Source organism: Tachyglossus aculeatus (genome assembly GCF_015852505.1).
Source record: "Tachyglossus aculeatus isolate mTacAcu1 chromosome 12 unlocalized genomic scaffold, mTacAcu1.pri SUPER_6_unloc_1, whole genome shotgun sequence".
NCBI lineage: Eukaryota > Metazoa > Chordata > Mammalia > Monotremata > Tachyglossidae > Tachyglossus > Tachyglossus aculeatus.
Window position 1 is genome coordinate 18,119,856 of NW_024044828.1, and position 15,346 is coordinate 18,135,201.

Here is a 15,346-nt window from a genome sequence, read left to right on the forward strand (position 1 = left end):
GATTGAGGAGGGGAAACTGAGGCATATATAGGTGTATATGTTTGTACGTATTTATTACTCTATTTTATTTGTACATATTTATCCTATTTGTTTTATTTTGTTAATATGTTTGGTTTCGTTCTCCGTCTCCCCCTTCTAGACTGTGAGCCCACTGTTGGGTAGGGACCGGCTCTCTATGTTGCCGCCTTGGGCTTCCCAAGCGCTTAGTCCAGTGCTCCGCACACAGTAAGCGCTCAATAAATACGATTGAATGAATGCATGAGGCACCCAACAGGGCCGTGGCCTTTTTTCTTTCCTTTTAATGGCATTTGTTAAGCACTTACTATGTGCCGAGCACTGTTCTAAGCGCCGGGGGTGGATACAAGGTGATCAAGTTGTCCCACATGGGGCTCACAGTCTTAATCCCCATTTTACAGATGAGGTAGCTGAGGCTCAGAGAAGTTAAGTGACTTGCCCAAGGTCACACAGCAGACATGTGGCGGAGCCTGCTCCCAAGGGACCAGAACCCCAGTGCCCGGGGCTCCTAATCCCCCACCGGGCCCGCCGGCTCCCTCTGACCTCCCGAGCCCCTTGCCTGGGGAGGGCAGAGACTCCCCAAGGCCGGGCCTGGGGCGCGGGGTACCCCATTTCTCAGCGTGGCTCAGTGGAAAAGAGCCCGGGCTTTGGAGTCAGAGGTCATGGGTTCAAATCCCGGCTCCGCCAATTGTCAGCTGGGTGACTTTGGGCAAGTCACTTCACTTCTTGGGCCTCAGTGACCTCATCTGGAAAATTGTTAATATGTTTCGTTTTGTTTGTTAATATGTTTTGTTTTGTTCTCTGTCTCCCCCTTCTAGACTGTGAGCCCGCTGTCGGGTAGGGACCGTCTCTAGATGTTGCCAACTTGGACTTCCCAAGCGCTTAGTCCAGTGCTCTGCACACAGTAAGCGCTCAATAAATACGATTGAATGAATGAATGAATGAAAATGGGGATTAAGACTGTGAGCCCCCCGTGGGACAACCTGATCACCTTGTAATCAATCAATCAATCAATCGTATTTATTGAGTGCTTACTGTGTGCAGAGCACTGGACTAAGCACTTGGGATGTCCAAGTTGGCAACATCTAGAGACGGTCCCTACCCAACGGTGGGCTCACAGTCTAGAAGGGGGAGACAGACAACAAAACGAAACATATTAATCCAAAACAAAACATATTAACAGTGATTTGCGCATAGAAAGCGCTTAATAAATGCCATTATTATTATTATTATTATTATTATTTCTCGGCTGGGGGAGGCGGAGGACACAGGGGCAGCAGTTGGTAGGGCAGCTGCTTCGAATTGCAAATCTCTCCCCACCTCCCCACCCCCAGCCTGCGTCCCTCCACCTCTCCAGGAGCGAATTTCAATTGCAAATTCCATCTCTGCCTCAGTGCCTCCCATTCCCCCTCCGCCCCACCCTCTCCCTCGCCCGTTTTCTGGTCTCCCATCACCATTTCGGTCCCGACTCCCATGCCTAACGGATGCAATCATTCCCCACCCTTCCCTCCCTCCTCCCCACCCGCAATCCATCTTACTTTTTCTGCCCCTCTCCCCGTCCCAGAACTCCCTTGTCTCCCATCTGCTCCAGCTGGGATTTGGGGGGCATCTTCCCGCGGCTCCCCCTCTCTTCCCAGCAGAGGACCCTGTGCTGGGATGGGGAGGTTGGGGTTTGGGATGGAGGGGCGGGCAGGGAAGAGAAGGGACTTGGGCCTGCAGGCCCCCACTGGACTGGAGGCCGAGAGAGGGGCGGGTGGGGTGGAGGGGAGAAGAGGGGCAGGGGAGCAGCCCTTGCTGTGATTAGAGAGGAGATTGATGGGAAGGGGCACCACAGCCGGCAGAGAGAGTCAATAAAACTAGAGGATCACATTAGAGGCGACAGAGAGAGCTTTAAATTACACGGCTGCCGCTGGGGAACTGGGAGGGGGCTGGGAGGAGCGGAGGGGGAAAGGATGGAGAGAGGCCAGGGAGAAGCAGGGCCCTGGGATTATCCAGTTCCATCAATCTCCGGCCCCTCGTTCCCCATTCCCATCCCCAGGGCCTCCCATCCTGGGGCTATCCCCCCACCCCAGAGCCTGTCCTGCCCCTTGAGAGGGGTGGGAGAGAGGGTCCACGAGGCGGAGGAGAGATGAGAGAGATCTTTTCGACCGTGAGCCCGCTGTTGGGTAAGGACCGTCTCTCTATGTTGCCAATTTGGACTTCCCAAGCGCTTAGTCCAGTGCTCTGCACACAGTAAGCGCTCAATAAATATGATTGAATGAATGAATGAACAAGTGGCGGGGCCGGGAGTAGACCCCAGGTCCTTCTGTCTCCCAAGCCTGTGCTCTGCCCGCCTAGAGCAGGCTCCTTCGCCCTTTCCACCTCCATTTTGCCCACTAGGAATTGCCCTCCTTTCCTTCCCTTGGAATTTAGTGTGGGCTCCCTGCACCCAGCCTGTTGAGAGAGGAGTTAGTTCCTCCCCGACAGAGAGTCACCCAAAAGGACCCTCCAGCGGAGAGCAAATACAGGAGCTGCCGAGAGCTGACTGAACCAAACTCCCAACACTGGGCCCCGCCTTGTCCGCCAGCCCCCCTGGCTCCACACTTTCCTCTGAACCCCCCTCCCTCTTGGGGGTCACTTATTTCCATCCCTTTATCCCCATCTCTCTCCCTCCTGTCTTTACCCTCCCACCCCTCCAACTCTCCTGCCCCAGTGCCTTTCTCCGCACTGGGTTTCTCTCTACGATGGCATTTATTAAGTGCTTACTATATGCAAAGCACTGCTCTAAGCACTGGGAAGGTTACAAGGTGATCAGGTTGTCCCACGGGGGGCTCACAGTCTTAACCCCCGTTTTACAGAGGAGGTAACTGAGGCCCAGAAAGTGAAGTGACTTGCCCAAAGTCACCCAGCGGACAACTGGCGGAGCCGGGATTTGAACCCATGACCTCTGACTCCAAAGCCCGGGCTCTTTCCACTGGGCCGTGCTGCTTCTCTAATAATAATTATAGCATTTGTTAAGCGCTTGCTATGTGCAAAGCACTGTTCCAAGCGCTGGGGAGATTACAAGGAGATCAGGTTGTCCCACGGTAGGCTCACAGTTTTAAGCCCCATTTTACAGATAGGGTAACTGAGGCCCAGAGAAGTGAAGTCGCCCAAAGTCACCCAGCTGACAACTGGCAGAGCCGGGATTTGAACCCATGACCTCTGACTCCAAAGCCCGGACTCTTTCCACTGAACCACACTGCTTTTCTAATAATAATGATGGCATTTGTTAAGCGCTTGCTATGTGCAAAGCACTGTTCTAAGCACTGGGGAGGTTACAAGGTGATCAGGTTGCCCCACGGGGGTCTCACAGTCTTAACCCCCATTTTACAGATGAGGTAACTGAGGCCCAGAGAAGCGAAGTGACTCACCCAAAGTCACCCAGCTGACAACTGGCAGAGCCGGGATTTGAACCCATGACCTCTGACTCCAAAGCCCGGGCTCTTTCCACTGAGCCACGCAGCTTCTCTAATAATAATGATGGCATTTGTTAAGCGCTTGCTATGTGCAAAGCACTGTTCTAAGCACTGGGGAGGTTACAAGGTGATCAGGTTGTCCCACGGTGGGCTCACAGTTTTAATCCCCATTTTCCAGATGGGGTAACTGAGGCCCAGAGAAGCGAAGTGACTCGCCCAAAGTCACCCAGCTGACAACTGGCGGAGACGGGATTTGAACCCGTGACCTCTGACTCCAAAGCCCGGGCTCTTTCCACTGAGCCACGCCGCCACTTCTCCCTAGTCCTGTCTCACTCCATCTCTCCTGACATGGGTCCTCCAATCCCGATCTTTCCTGCCAGCTTTCTTCGCGCACACACAACTCCCCACCCTCGCTCTTTCTTTCCCAAAAGGGATGAGGATCAGGGAGAAATTCAGAGAAATGGGCAGGGCAGGAAGGAATGTGAAGGAGTGAGCGGGAGAGAAGGGGGGGAGGAAATGGAGGAGGAAGGAGAGATGGAGAAGCCAAAGAAAGTGAGGAACAGCAGAAGGAAGCCTCTCATCTGCATCTGTAAATATTTAATCTCATCAAGACCTCCCAGTCCAGGTACCAAATGGGGCAGGGAGCAGGAAACTGAGGCCCCGTGGGAGTGTAGTAGACCACAGCAGGGAAGAAGGCTTTGCCTGACTTCGTGTTGTGCAGGCTGGGGCTGGTGACGGAGGGGCAGGGGTCGTGGGGCCTGGGAGGGAAGAAGGGAAATGCTGCCAAGGGGGAAGTTTAAGGGGCGACCGGAGCGGGGAAATCAATCAATCAATCAATCAATCGTATTTATTGAGCGCTTACTATGTGCAGAGCACTGTACTAAGCGCTTGGGAAGTACAAATTGGCAACACATAGAGACAGTCCCTACCCAACAGTGGGCTCACAGTCTAGAAGGGGGAGACAGAGAACAGAACCAAACATACCAACAAAATAAAATAAATAGGATAGAAATGTACAAGTAAAATAAATGTACAAGTAAAATAAATGAAATGAAAATAAATGAAAATAAATGTACAAGTAAAATAAAGGAAACAGAGTCCTGGAAGGGAGGGAAGAAGGGAATAAGAGAAGCAGCCTGGCTCAGTGGAAATAATAATAATCATGGCATTTGTTAAGCACTTACTATGTGCAAAGCACTGTTCTTCTAAGTGCTGGGGGGATACAAGGTGATCAGGTTGTCCCGCGCGGGGCTCACAGTCATCATTCCCATTTTACAGATGAGGTAACAGGCTCTGAGAAGTTAAGTGACTTGCCCAAGGTCACACAGCAGACGTGCGGCAGTGCCGGGATTCAAACCCACGACCTCTGACTCCAAAGCCCGGGCTCTTTCCACTGAGCCGTGCTGCTTTGAAAGAGCCCGGGCTTTGGAGTCAGAGGTCATGGGTTCAAATCCTGGCTCCTCCACTTGTCAGCTGTGTGACTTTGGGCAACTCACTTCACTTCTCTGGGCCTCAGTTACCTCATCTGGAAAATGGGGATTAAGACTGTGAGCCCCCCTTGGGACAACCTGATCACCTTGTATCCCCCCCAGCACTTACAACAGTGCTTTGCACATAGTAAGCGCTTAATAAATGCCATTATTATTATTATTATTATAGTAAGCGCTTAATAAAAACCATTATTATTATTCATTCAGTCAATTGTATTTATTGAGCACTGACTGTGTGCAGAGCACTGGACTAAGCGCTTGGAAAGGACTTGTTTGGTTTTGTCTCCCCCTTTTAGACTATGAGCCCACTGTTGGGTAGGGACTGTCTCTATATGTTGCCAATTTGTACTTCCCAAGCGCTTAGTACAGTGCTCTGCACACACTAAGCACTCAGTAAGTACAATTGATGATGATGATGACAATTCAGCACCAGAGACATTCATTCAGTCAACCTGATCACTTGTAACCTCCCCAGCGCTTAGAACAGTGCTTTGCACATATTAAGCACTTAATGCCATTATTATTATTTTTATTATTATTATTATTATTATTAATTTGAGCCAGGGAAGGCTTGAGCCGACCTGGTATCTCTGAGCCTACGTTGCCATTTTGGGTTAGTTCGATCATTCATTCGGTGGTATTTATTGAGCGCTTGCTGTGTGCAGAGCACTGGACTAAGCGCTGGGAAGAGTGTGATACAACAGTAAACAGACACAATCCCTGTCCACAACCAGCGTGTGTACATATGTACATCACGCGTTTTCATGCATTTCCCCCTCCCCATCCCCCCCGCCTTACCTCCTTCCCCTCCCCACAGCACCTGTGTATATGTTTGTATGTTTGTACAGATTTATTACTCTATTTATTTTACTTGTACATTTTTATTCTATTTATTTTGTTAATATGTTTTGTTTTATTGTCTGTCTCCCCCTTCTAGACTGTGAGCCCGCTGTTGGGTAGGGACCGTCTCTAGATGTTGCCAACTTGTACCTCCCAAGCGCTTAGTATAGTGCTGTGCACAAAGCAAGCGCTCAATAAATACGATTGAATGAATGACTGCATTTGCATTTGGGAGTCAGAGGTCCTGGGTTCTAATCCCGGCTCTGCCACATGTCTGCTGTGTGACCTTGGGCAAGTCACTTCACTTCTCTGAGCCTCAGTTACCTCATCTGTAAAATGGGGGTGAAGACTGTGAGCTCCAAATGGGACAACCTGATCACCTTGTATCTCCCCCAGCGCTTAGAACAATGCTTCGCACATAGCAAGCGCTTAATAAATGCCATTATTATTATTATTATTATTTATATTTTTTATCATTATTTGCGTAGCCTAAAATGGTAAGAGCATGGGGTTGGAGGCAGAGGACCTGGGTTCTAGTCCCACCTCTTCCACGATGGCCTGCTGGGTGACCTTGGGCAAATCACTCTTTGGGCCTCGGTTTCCTCATCTGTAAAATGGAGATGAAATCCTCTCCCTCCTCCGCAGACTGAGACCCCCCCATGGGGGACATGGACTCATTCTCATCTTCATTCATTCATTCAATCGTATTTATTGAGCGCTTACTGTGTGCACAGCCCTGTACTAAGCGCTTGGGAAGTACAAGTTGGCAATATATATATATATATATATATATATATATATATATACATATATACATACATATATAATACAAGATGGTCAGATGACTATATATTTATGTACATATACACATACATATATATACAAGATAGGTGACTACATATATATATAGTCATCTGACTATCTTGTATGTATATGTATATACATACATCAGATGACTAAATATATATATATATAGTCATCTGACTATATTGTATGTATATGTATATACATACATCAGATGACTATATATTTATATACATATACACATACATATATATACAAGATAGATGACTAAATATATATATAGTCATCTGTCTATCTTGTATGTATATGTATATACATACATCAGATGACTATATATTTATATACATATACACATACATATATATATACAAGATAGATGACTAAATATGTCATCTGACTATCTTATATTTATATGTATATACATATACATATATACAAGATAGTCAGATGACTCTCTCTCTCTATATATATAGAGTCATCTGACTGTCTTGTATCTGCCCAAGTGCTTAACATAAACTCAAGACTAAGTAAATACCTTCATTATTATTATTTGAATCTAAGAGTATTTGGGTTGACTAAGAATTGGTGGTTTGTTCTGAATGTGTGTGTTGTGTATGTGTGTGTGTGTGTGTGTGTGTGTGAAAGAGAGAGATTGTGGTTGAGTAGTTGCGTCTTGGGTCTGAGCGATTTGGCCTGTGAACGCATCCCCCATGCAGATGTGTTGGTCTATCCGCATGATCACGTTTGGAATAATAATAATAATAATGATGGCATTTATTAAGCGCTTACTATTCATTCATTCAGTCGTACTTATTGAGCGCTTACTGTGTGCAGAGCACTGCACTAAGCGCTTGGGAAGTCCAAGTTGGCAACATCTAGAGACGGTCCCTACCCAACAGCGGGCTCACAGCCTAGAAGGGGGAGACAGACAACAAAACAAAACGTAGTAACAAAATAAAATAAATAGAATAAATATGTACAGGTTAGAAGGTGATCAGGTTGTCCCACGGGGGGCTCCCAGTCTTCATCCCCGTTTTACAGATGAGGGAACTGAGGCACAGAGAAGTGAAGTGCCCCGAGTTAACACAGGTCTTGCCGTGAGCCTCTGGGTGTGTCCACATACCAGACAGATTGGTTGAGGGTCTTCATCCTTGCCCCCGCCGTCCCCCCACCGAAAGTCAATATCAGTCAGTCAATCAATCGTATTTATTGAGTGCTTACTGTGTGCGGAGCACTGTGCTAAGCGCTTGGGAAGTCCAAGTTGGCAACACGTGGAGACAGTCCCTACCCAACAGTGGGCTCACAGTCTAAAAGGGGGAGACAGACAACAAAACCAAATGGATTAACAAAGTCAAATAAATAGAATAGATATGTACAAGTAAAATAAATAAATATATACAGGTTCTGCCGGAAACCCACGGCGAGGCGGTCACCTCTGCGTGCCCGCCCACGCCGTGTCTTCCGACATGGCGGCTCGCTGGGTCCAGATAATCAATCAATCAATCAATCGTATTTATTGAGCGCTTACTGTGTGCAGAGCACTGTACTAAGCGCTTGGGGAGTCCAAGTTGGCAACATATAGAGACGGTCCCTACCCAACAATGGGCTCACCGTCTAGGAGGGGGAGACAGACAACAAAACCAAACATATTAACAAAATAAAATGAATAGAATAGATATGTACAAGTAAAATAGAGTAGTTTTATTGAGCGCTTACTGTGTGCAGAGCACTGTACTAAGCGCTTGGTTGGCAACATATAGAGACTGTCCATACCCAACAGTGGGCTCACCATCTAGAAGGGGGAGACAGAGAACAAAACCAAACATTTTAACAAAATAAAATGAATAGAATAGATATGTACAAGTAAAATAGAGTAGTTTTATGAGCGCTTACTGTGTGCAAGCATTTGGGGAGTCCAAGTTGGCAACATATAGAGACAGTCCCTACCCAACAGTGGGCTCACAGTCTAGAAGGGGGAGACAGAGAACAAAACCAAACATATCAACAAAATAAAATCAATAGAATAGATATGTACAAGTAAAATAAATAAATAGAGTAGTTTTATTGAGCGCTTACTGTGTGCAAGCATTTGGGGAGTCCAAGTTGGCAACATATAGAGACAGTCCCTACCCAACAGTGGGCTCACAGTCTAGAAGGGGGAGACAGAGAACAAAACCAAACATATCAACAAAATAAAATCAATAGAATAGATATGTACAAGTAAAATAAATAAATAGAGTAGTTTTATTGAGCGCTTACTGTGTGCAAGCGTTTGGGAAGTACAAGCTGGCAACATCTAGAGACGGTCCCTACCCAGCGGCGGGCTCACAGTCTAGAAGGGGGGAGATAGACAACAAACCCAAACATATCAACAAAATAAAATGACTAGAATAGATATGTACAAGTAAAATAAATAGAGTAGTTTTATTGAGCGCTTACTGTGTGCAAGCATTTGGGGAGTCCAAGTTGGCAACATCTAGAGACGGTCCCTACCCAACAGTGGGCTCACAGTCTAGAAGGGGGATGCAGACAACAAAACAAAACATATTAACAAAATAAAATGAATAGAATAGATATGTACAAGTAAAATAAATAGAGTAGGTTTATTGAGCGCTTACTGTGTGCAAGCATTTGGGGAGTACATATACATATAGTACAAAACATATACTAAAACATACAAAACATCTAGAGACGGTCCCTACCCAACAGCGGGCTCACAGTCTAGAAGGGGGAGAGAGACAACAAAACCAAACATATTAACAAAATAAAATCAATAGAATAGATATGTACAAGTAAAATAAATAAATAAAGTAGTTTTATTGAGCGCTTACTGTGTGCAAGCATTTGGGGAGTACAAGTTGGCAACATATAGAGACAGTCCCTACCCAACAGTGGGCTCACAGTCTAGAAGGGGGAGACAGACAACAAATCCAAACATATTAACAAAATAAAATGAATAGAATAGATATGTGCAAGTAAAATATAAATGAATAGAGTAATGAACCGAACGAATGCACAGTGGGACAACTCTCCCTGGTGCCCCGGCGATGCCCAGACAACCGGCGGGAGAGGAAACGGGCCTCGGAGAGCCGACTTTGCTCACGGACCTTGGAGGTGGGGGGTCCCGGTGCCAATCAATCAATCAATCAATCGCATTTATTGAGCGCTTACTGTGTGCAAAGCACTGTACTAAGCGCTTGGGAAGTCCAAGTTGGCAACATATAGAGACAGTCCCTACCCAACAGTGGGCTCACAGTCTGGAAGGGGGAGACAGAGAACAAAACCAAACATACTAACAAAATAAAATAAATAGAATAGATATGTGGAGCCCCATGATTCTTTGTCCTTGAATGCCGTCCCCTGCATGCAGCCTGGTGCGTACAACCGTGTGCATGCCAACATGTGGGCTGCCACGCGTGTGCTGCCACATGTGTGCTGCCACGCGGTCCCTCTGTGCCAGTCGGGGGCGGTTGCCGGGACTCAGCCAGGCCCTGCCGAGTGCTCCCCTGGTTCACTCTTGCCCCTCAATCAATCAATCAATCAATCAATCAATCATATTTATTGAGCGCTTACTGTGTGCAGAGCACTGGACTAATCAATCAATCAATTGTATTTATTGAGCGCTTACTGTGTGCAGAGCACTGGACTAAGCGCTTGGGAAGTACAAGTTGGCAACATACAGAGACAGTCCCTACCCAACAGCGGGCTCACAGTCTAGAAGGGGGAGACAGACAACAAAACTAATAATAATAATAATAATGGCATTTATTAAGTGCTTACTGTGTGTCAGGGGTTCATATCCTGTCTACGCCAGTTGTCAGCTGTGTGACTTTGGGCAAGTCACTTCACTTCTCCAGGCCTCAGTTCCCTTATCTGTAAAATGGGGATTAAGACTGTGAGCCTCCCGTGGGACAACCTGATCACTTTGTAACCTCCCCAGCGCTTAGAACAGTGCTTTGCACATAGTAAGCGCTTAACAAATGCCATCATTATTATTATTATTAGAAGGGGATTCTCTGGGCCTCAGTTCCCACATGGGACAGGGACTGTGTCCAACCTGATTAACTTATATCTACCCTAGTGCTTAGAACAGTGCTTGGCACCTAGTAAGCACTCAACAAGCACTGTTATTATTATTATTATTATCATTATTATTATTTCTGCCGGCTCTTCCTGACCCAACTAGCACCTTTCCCTCTCCATGCCACGTGGCTCAGTGGAAAGAGCCCGGGCTTTGGAGTCAGAGGTTGTGGGTTCAAATCCTGGCTTTGCCAATTGTGAGCCGTGTGACTTTGGGCAAGTCACTTCACTTCTCTGGGCCTCAGTTCCCTCACCAGTAAAAGGGGGATGAAGACTGTGAGCCCCCCCGTGGGACAACCTGATCACCTTGTAACCTCCCAGCGCTTAGAACAGTGCTTTGCACATAGTAAGCGCTTAATAAATGCCATTATTATTATTATTATTATTATTATTATTATTATGCCCGTTCAACCACCCTCTGATCTGGTCCGGCCCCCGCCTCTGCCCCCCGAGAGAGACCCGGACCCTGGAGTCTGGGAGCCAAAGACTAAAAGCAGCGTGGCTCAGTGGAAAGAGCCCGGGCTTTGGAGTCAGAGGTCATGGGTTCGAATTCCGGCTCCGCCAACTGTCAGCTGGGTGACTTTGGGCAAGTCACTTCACTTCTCTATGCCTCAGTGTCCTCATCTGGAAAATGGGGATGAAGACTGGGAGGCCCCCGTGGGACAACCTGATCACCTTGTAACCTCCCCAGCACTTAGAGCGGTGCTTGGCACATAACAGGCGCTTAAGAAATGCCATCATCATCATCATCATCATCATCATCATTATCATTATTATTATTATTATTATTATTATTAAAACAAGGTTGGAAGGGATGATCCGGGGCCAGAGGGAGGACGAGGGATTTCCTGCCCGGTCCCCAGCCCGACTGGGAAGAACACACGCAGACAGTGGAGGCGAGGCAAGGCTCGGAGGGTGGGCGGCCCTCATCATAGTGACTCTGTCGTACCCCAACAACGAAGGAGGGAAATCAATCAATCAATCAATCAATCGTATTTATTGAGCGCTTACTGGGTGCAGAGCACTGGACTAAGCACTTGGGAAGTACAAGTTGGCAACATTTAGAGATGGTCCCTACCCAACAGCGGGCTTACAGTCTAGGAGGGGGAGACAGACAACAAAACCAAACATATTAACAAAATAAAATAAATAGAATAGATATGTACAAGTAAAATAAATAAATAGATTAATAAATATGTACACACAGCGTGGCTCAGTGGAAAGAGCCCGGGCTTTGGAGTCAGAGGTCATGGGTTCAAATTCCGGCTCCACCACTTGTCAGCTGTGTGACTTTGGGTAAGTCACTTCACTTCTCTGGGCCTCAGCTACCTCATCTGTAAAGTGGGGATGAAGACTGTGAGCCCCATGTGGGACAACCTGATCACTTTGTAAACTCCCCAGCGCTTAGACCAGTGCTTTGCACATAGCGCTTAATAAATGCCATTATTATTATTATTATTATTCAAATCCCAGCTCCATCACTTGTCAGCTATGTGACTGGGTAAGTCACTTAACTTCTCTGGGCCTCAGTTCCCTCATCTGTAAAATGGGGATGAAGACTGGGAGCCCCATGTGGGACAACCTGAGCACTTTGTAAACTCCCCAGCATTTAGAACAGTGCTTTGCACATAGTAAGCCCTTAATAAATGCCATCATTATTATTATTATTATTATTCAAATCCCGGCTCCGCCACTTGTCAGCTGGGTGACTTTGGGTAAGTCACTTCACTTCTCTGGGCCTCAGTTCCCTCATCTGTAAAATGGGGATGAAGACTGGGAGCCCCATCTGGGACAACCTGATCACTTTGTAAACTCCCCAGCATTTAGAACAGTGCTTTGCACATAGTAAGCCCTTAATAAATGCCATCATTATTATTATTATTATTATTCAAATCCCGGCTCCACCACTTGTCAGCTGGGTGACTTTGGGTAAGTCACTTCACTTCTCTGGACCTCAGTTCCCTCACCTGTAAAATGGGGATGAAGACTGGGAGCCCCATGTGGGACAACCTGATCACTTTGTAAACTCCCCAGCATTTAGAACAGTGCTTTGCACATAGTAAGCCCTTAATAAATGCCATTATTATTATTATTATTATTATTCAAATCCCGGCTCTGCCACTTGTCAGCTGGGTGACTTTGGGTAAGTCACTTCACTTCTCTGGGCCTCAGTTCCCTCATCTGTAAAATGGGGATGAAGACTGGGAGCCCCATGTGGGACAACCTGATCACTTTGTAAATTCCCCAGCGCTTAGAACAGTGCTTTGCACATAGTAGGCGCTTAATAAATGTCATTATTATTATTATTATCATTATATACATATATACAGGAAAATGACACAATCTGCCGACACCAACTGTCTCCGCCAGAAGCCAAAGTGACCCGGAGTCTGTCTTTTGCCCTTTGGCCCCACCCCGTCTCCCGGCAGCCCCACGGAAAGGATCGGGCCACAACGACTTCGCCCACTCCCTCGATCACGACAACGGGTCACACAATCACAACGGTGCGACACTTCCTACAACGTCCCGTCCTGCGGGACAACCACACACTACACGCATGCACCTCGCTGCCAGCCGTCCAAACACCGTGATGCGCGTGTGGCGGGGTGCCCAGAGACAAAGCCAGCTCTCGAGGAGCTTAGTACAGCTTCAAGCGCTTACTATAGTTCCCTGCACACAGCCCATCGTCGGGTAGGGACCATCTCTCTATGTTGCCAACTTGTCCTTCCCAAGCGCTTAGTGCAGTGCTCTGCACACAGTAAGCGCTCAATAAATACGATTGAATGAATGAATGAATCTAGACTGTGAGCCCACTGTTGGGTAGGGACCGTCTCTATATGTTGCCAACTTGTACTTCCCAAGCGCTTAGTGCAGTGCTCTGCACATAGTAAGCGCTCAATAAATACGATTGAGTGAATGAATGAATGAATGAATCTAGACTGTGAGCCCACTGTTGGGTAGGGACCGTCTCTATATGTTGCCAACTTGTACTTCCCAAGCGCTTAGTGCAGTTCTCTGCATACAGTAAGCGCTCAATAAATGCAATTGAATGAATGAATGAATGAATCTAGACTGTGAGCCCACTGTTGGGTAGGGACCGTCTCTATATGTTGCCAACTTGTACTTCCCAAGTGCTTAGTGCAGTGCTCTGCACACAGTAAGCGCTCAATAAATACAATTGAATGAATGATAAATACTATTTTTTTAATGGCATTTATTAAGCGCTTACTATGTGCAAAGCACTGTTCTAGGCGCTGGGGAGTTTACAAGGTGATCAGGTTGTCCCACGGGGGGCTCACAGTCTTAACCCCATTTTCCAGATGAGGGAACTGAGGCCCGGAGAAGTTAAGTGACTTGCCCAAAGTCACCCAGCTGACAATTGGCAGAGCCGGGATTCGAACCCACGACCAAAGCCCGTGCTCTTTCCACTGAGCTGCGCTGCTTCTATTGATTGGTCCCATCCACCCAACACGCTCCGGCCCCTCCATCACTCGGTTATTGGTATCTGTTGCCAACTTGGACTTCCCAAGCGTTTAGTCCAGTGCTCTGAACACAGTAAGCGCTCAATAAATACGATTGAATGAATGAATGAATGAATGAATTTACTGAGCGCTTCGTGCGTACAGGGAACTATACTAACCGCTTGAGAGAGTATAATACAACAGAGTTGATAGACATGATCCCTGCCCACAAGGAGTTTACAGTCTACAGGGAGAGACAGACAATAAAATAGATTAGGGATTAGAGAAATAGTAGACTCGTAGACTTCTAGACTGTGAGCCCGCTGTTGGGTAGGGACCGTCTCCATATGTTGCCAACTTGTACTTCCCAAGCGCTTAGTACAGTGCTCTGCACACAGTAAGCGCTCAATAAATACGATTGAATGAATGAATGAATGAATGAATGGAGATTTGAAGTCAGTGGAATTCAGATAGGCGGCAGGTTACCAGAAAAATCTCACCACCCAATAACATCAATCGTTGAAGCGATCAATAGTATTTATGGAGCACTTACTATGTGCAAAGCACTATACTAGCTGCTTAATAATAATAATAATAATAATAATAATAATGTTGGTATTTGTTAAGCACTTACTATGTGCCAAGCACTGTTCTAAGCACTCAAGCACTTACTACATGCAAAGTACTATACTAGGTGCTTAATAATAATAATAATAATAATGTTGGTATTTGTTAAGCACATACTATGTGCCAAGCACTGTTCCAAGCACTGGAGCACTTACTACGTGCAAAGCACTATACTAGGTGCTTAATAATAATAATAATGTTAGTATTTGTTAAGCACTTACTATGTGCCAAGCACTGTTCTAAGCGCTGGAGCACTTACTATGTGCAAAGCACTATACTAGGTGCTTAATAATAATAATAATAATAATGTTGGTATTTGTTAAGCAGTTACTATGTGCCAAGCACTGTTCGAAGCACTGGAGCACTTACTACATGCAAAGCACTATACTAGCTGCTTAATAGTAATATAATAATAATGTTGGTATTTGTTAAGCACTTACTATGTGCCAAGCACTGTTCTAAGCGCTGGAGCACTTACTATGTGCAAAGCACTATACTAGGTGCTTAATAATAATAATAATAATAATGTTGGTATTTGTTAAGCACTTACTATGTGCCGAGCACTGTTCTAAGCGCTGGAGCACTTACTACG

At 46.3% G+C, this 15,346-nt stretch overlaps 1 protein-coding gene across 2 annotated transcripts in view; it reads left to right on the forward strand.

Moving 5' to 3' along the window:
• Positions 1–15,346, forward strand: part of THTPA (thiamine triphosphatase) — a 77,336-nt gene that overhangs the window by 28,352 nt on the left and 33,638 nt on the right. The window lies entirely within an intron of this gene.